This window comes from Nannospalax galili, unplaced genomic scaffold, assembly GCF_000622305.1.
Source record: "Nannospalax galili isolate Female #2095 unplaced genomic scaffold, S.galili_v1.0 scaffold1386, whole genome shotgun sequence".
Classification (NCBI taxonomy): domain Eukaryota; kingdom Metazoa; phylum Chordata; class Mammalia; order Rodentia; family Spalacidae; genus Nannospalax; species Nannospalax galili.
The window spans coordinates 46,875-52,632 of NW_008354369.1; positions in this window are offsets into that span (position 1 = coordinate 46,875).

Here is a 5,758-nt window from a genome sequence, read left to right on the forward strand (position 1 = left end):
TTTCTTTTAAGCTATTTCTATCATGCAACAACTGCAAAAAAGCAATTCATTTCTTATTCAACAGTTTAATGTCATTCCCAGAAATATAATCTGCATAATACTGTGTTTATTTTTATTAAAGATACAAATTTTCATCAAATACAGAGGTACATTGTATTCATTTGTGTTCTGTTCCAGGGGAGTAACTAATTATTTGAGGTATATAGGGCATTACAATCAGATGTGTTAAGTTTGATATAACACTGAATTTGTATCATATGATAATATGTTTGAAGAGCTAGTGGGCTCTGATTAGTTGATATTTGCTGTGAAACTTGCCAGACTCTGATTGAGGGCTGCTGACTAGTAGTTTCTTCTGGCCATTTGGCACTTTGTCCTGGCTTGCATCTTACTCTATGGCATTTCAGATAGTATCAAATCAGAGCGTGCATTCTGCTGCTCTGCAAACTTGAGTCTGCATTGACTTCTCTTTCTCTCTTGAAATGCAAGCTGCCCATGGTTGGGACACGTCTTATTTTAGAAACGTCTATGGCATATATTCTTTTTGAACTTGGAAAACTGTGACATAAAGAACCATTACTCTATCATCACTAATTTATTTTGGTTCAAAATACAGATTATATAGGTCAAGTGCTTTTATTTTATTTTTAAATTCAGCTTTAATTTTTACTAACAATAGAAATAATACATTCAGACAAAAACCTAGCATAGAACTGGGGAAATGGGCAGGAGGCCTCAACCTTAGCAGAGGATCTATTGGCAGCTAATCAGTAATGGCTGAGAGAGAGAGAGTTCTTCTTTAAGAAATTGACACTAGGTAGGCTGAACAGTCTTCAGTGAATGAACTCACACTGAGGGTCATCTGGGCATACAAACTTGACTTGATAGGCCTTAATATATATGACAGAAAGCATGAAATCTGGTGGGCAGGCTGTAAGGGGCAGGCAGATAAGGGAGGGGGTCTAAATATGATTAACATCTATTGTATGAAATGCACAAAAATTCAATATATATATATATATATATATATATATATTTAACAAAAGGAAATAGCACATTATTTAAAGTTAACCAGCAGAAAAGTCTCACCACTCCCTAGTTCCTTTCTAAGTCTTTATTTCTAAGAAATATGCGTTCTGTGCTATTCCCTCCTATTTTAGTCATTATTTATATTTCTCTTTTGGAAGATGAGACCTTAGTTCTCTCTACCTTATCTCCCCCCTTCCTTCCCATCTATCCTTTTATTCTTCCCCCCAAAATAATGATACCATTTTCCTTGAATAAATGAATTTGTGATGTTAACGTTATCATGTACACATGTCTAAAACTGAGATACCTGCCTACAATTATTATTTTTAATTATTTCTTAGATTTTCATCATTGAAAATTACCTGGTCTACTTAGTAAACATATACTTGAAAAATCATTATTTCTCCTCCAACACTATTTGTCATTTGCCCTGGATATCAGGCATCTACCAGAGTCCTCTCAAGCTCAAAGACACCTGGGGACATCATCTTAGTGTATAGCTGTTCTCCAGGCCTGTCTTCTGCAGTGCTCCTGGGAGTTCCCTCCTTCTCTCTTGGGCATCACATTCCTTTAATACCTCCTACCTCTGAATAACTTTTCCAAGAGTAAGTATATAGAAAATTTGATTTTTGAGTGTTGAACATGGATGAATGAAATCATCACTTGCTGCATGCAAGACAGGCTGGACTTTGAAATCTAAGTATTCTGTCTTCTGAGTGACTCCTGAGAAACGTGACACCAAACCCTAGTCCTGAGATAAGCCCTTTCATCATTCTCAAAGTTATTTATCATGTTATAATATTTTGTGGTGATTTATCTTATGTTTTGTGTTTCTTGTCACTCTGTGTGCGGTGTATTTTTTATTTAAAGTTCATGTAGTTCATTTGTGAGACTATTTTCTTATTTACCCTATGACAATCCCCTCCTTTTCTTCTCGCTGACTCTTCTTTTGGTACTCCTATTAATCAGGTAGAGGATGCCCTGCTTGTCCCCTTAGTTTTATTTTCAGTTTTTTGAATTCTATGTACAGTCTCTGGAGAGTGCCTGAAAATAAGAGGTTGCCTTAATTTCTTATTCTAAACCTTTTGTGAAATCATTATTTTTCCTATCATGCCTTTAATTTTCACCACATTATTGTGATGCAGAGACCTTAGGTGTCCTAAACAAGTACTCTGCATCTGGGTTATAGCTCTAGCCCATTAACTGTTTGTTGATTGCCAATATATTTCTCTGTAGCACCCTTTTCTTGTTTCCTAATCGTGGTATCTTAGGCTGTCGAGGTGTCATTCCTTTCTCCAAGTTTTACTTTGCTTCTAGTTTCCCCAGAGTTCTTGTTCCCAGTGCTATTCCTTTACTATCGATCTTTCATAGTGAAGCCTTTCTTAAAATCTGGCAACTCTTGACTACCAGTTGCCCCTTAAAAGGAGGGAAATGAAAGACTTCTTGATACTTGTCTTATAGGTAGGATTTATTGACCTAAGAATCTATAGACAGAAAACAAGTCATTTTGCTGGAGCACACTTAACATCTTGTCTTTTAGACCATTTCATTTCTCCAGACAACAGTCCTCTTATCTGCTGATAGAGGCATGGGAGTGGTTGAACTATAATAGTGTATGAATATGAGTTAGAAGCTGAGTAGAGAAAGGAAACTGAGAGTTCAACTTCTGTACAAATCTTGCTCAGAGCCTTTGCCTTCTCTCCTGTGTCCTCACCTCTTGATGGACTGGGTCTCCTAGAGACCAGAACCTCTTTATTTCAGTTTCTGCAGAGAGTGAGGCTCCTGTCTCTTTGGGCCAAAGAGAATTATCTTGTAAGAGAGAAGCAAGAGAGGTCTTTGAGCATTAATTACTCTTTATAGGTTTTAAAAATATATATATTTTAATGGGGCTGGAAAAATGGTTCAGCAGTTAAGAGCACTGGCTGCTCTTGCAGAGGACCCGGTTTCAATTCTCAGCACCTACATGTCAGCTAACAACCATCTATAACTCCAGTTCCAGGGGATTCAATACCCTCTTCTAACCTCTGCAGGCATTGCACTACATGGGTGAACTTATATACATGCAGGTAACACAATCATACACATAAATAAAATAATAAATAAAATATTTAAAAATAATTTTATTGATTAAAGAATTTCATACAAAGTATTTTGATCATATTCAGACCTCTACCTTACCACTTGCCCCAACTTCATGCATATTTGTCTCTTTTTTAAGGCCCATCAAAGTCTAATCTGTGTTTCTCAAGTGCTCTTGGGTCTGGGTCTATCCCTTGGAGTGTGGTCAACCTACCAGGTTTCATACCAGAAAGGAAAACTGACTCTCCCTCTCCCAGGATCCATCAAATGCCAACAGATATTCAGCTGGGTCTGTGACTTCCTGCCTACCTCTCCCATCCATGCTGGGCCCTTGTCTGGCTTGGGTTTGCAGAGGTCTTGTGCATGCTATCATAAGCCTGTGGGTTCGTATGTGCAACTACACTGTAGTATCTAGACAACACAGTTTCCTTGTATTATCCTATCACTTCTCACTCTTACAATTTTTTTGTCTCCTCTTTAGCAATGATCCCTGAGCCTTGGGAAGAGAAGGTGCAATATAGGTGCAGAATGCAATAATATAAATGGAAGAGGGGAATCATGGATAGGACAGGTTTAATGGGGGTGCAGAGTGGGAGTGCAGGGCAGAAGAAGTAAGAGGGGGATAACTAACACTAAAGGCCTTTCTAAAGAGTCATATGGAAATTTACTATAGAAGCTTCATATATATATATATACACACACACACACACACATATATATATATATATATATAAATAGTCATATATAGTATATAAAAAGTTAAATGTAGTTACCCTGTAACAGTGGTTCAATGTTAATAGACACCACAGGCTAGCAAATGAAAATCCCAATGCCAGGAATGGACTCCCTCTTTTGGCATTGTTGACCACAGAAATCTAATGGATCCTCAAACAAAAATGGCTATTGCCTTTGCTTACCTACCAGAACTTGATGGTAAGACCCTATTGCTGAAGACACTACATATGTGAGTCCCTTGAAGCCTCATCTCTGTTGGCTAGATTCCATAGTACTAGAAGGTGCTGTGCATGCTATGGGAAGACAAAATTAATCATCATCCTTACCCAGCTGTCAACACTGAGACCTATAGTAATGACTGGCCTGGCAAGATGTGGTCACTGGTGCAATAGTGGTATGAATGTTCTAGGAGCAACCAAACACCTTCTGATTGTATATAAGGCCCACTTCACAAATAGAATCCATACCTAGCACTATTATCAGGACCAAGAACCTGTGGCTAGACAGGTCACAGGCCATATGCGAAAACCTATTATACTATTATTCTGTTAAATAGACATAGTATTAAACTGACCGATAATGACTTATTATCATATTAATGCATATTATCATTATAGTGAAACTCTCAACTCTCACCAGGGAGGGTTATTCATGCAACAAATAATTAGCACAGAGACACACCACACAAATAAATGGTCAACATGCAGAGAATAAGAGACTATGAAGTGTTCAACCCTAAATAGGACCTGTATTTCTATAGGTTTTTTTTTTTTTTTTTCAATTTCACTTCACCACTTTCTATGTACGAGTACCAGGCACCTGGGTTGTGAGAGGCTCTACCATGTGATGGGTTAGAGTCCCATCTTTCTGAGTCCTCCTGCAGGCCGTAAGGGCCCCTTCTTGACTTGGCTAAGTAGGTTACTTTCCCCTCTTCCAAAAGTTTGGTGACATTGTGTTCAGGATCATTGCTTATGTTCCTATTTGTCCTTGAAGGTTTATGTGTTTTATGCAAAAACTTTATGCATATGTTTATTGGCTTTCAGGAGAGAGTAGAGAGAAATGCATGTGTTCCATCACCTTGGCCCAGCTCAAAGTTCAATGCAGTGTTTTAGTTTGTTAGTTTTTTTCCCTCTTTTTTGTAGCCACAAGTGGAATCAGTATGGGACTGGTTTTCTGGGGGTAAAAAATGTTGCTGCTCAAGCTTGCACTTCCTGTCATTTACGTTTGGTTTCTTATGCGTCATACCCCAAGTCCCATTGCTTTTGCAGGCTCAGGGAAGATTTGTTATCATAATGATTTACTATGTCACAAGCAAAGCAATAATTCATTTGCTATTAAGTAATTTTCTTGGTACAATGCTGCTGAATTCTCTTGAAACATACCTGTCTTTCAAAAAGTACAAAAATTGGTAGGCACCTGAATGCATGGGACTCCTGGCTATAATTCATTTCCAAATAAGAGCTTCTTAGGCTCACCATGCAGAACAGGTGTCCATCACACATTGCTACTTCAGAGAAACGGCACAGGTTTGTAATTCCTCCCTGAACTTTCTCAAGAGCTATGTGACATACTGTCTGAAGTTCCGTTTCTCGTTTTAGATTTTCTTTTCCTCAAGATTTTCATTCCTGATATGTAAGTGCTCTTGAGAGATGCTAACACCAAAATATCTCAACATAATTAAGAAAACCCAAAGGTTTCTGTTCAAAGGAGTGAGATCACCAGGACTGTTGATGCTGGGAAAAGGAAGAACACAAAGAAGAAGGAGGAGGGTGGTGAAGGCACAAACACCTGAGGGGATTGGCTATGCACGTTAACCCCCAAGATGGGGGGTTTGGGTAAAGGGACATCTGATTTCCAATCCCAATACCCTCAATTGTTGGCAGTATCATCTAAATGGTCTTTTCTTTTCCTCATC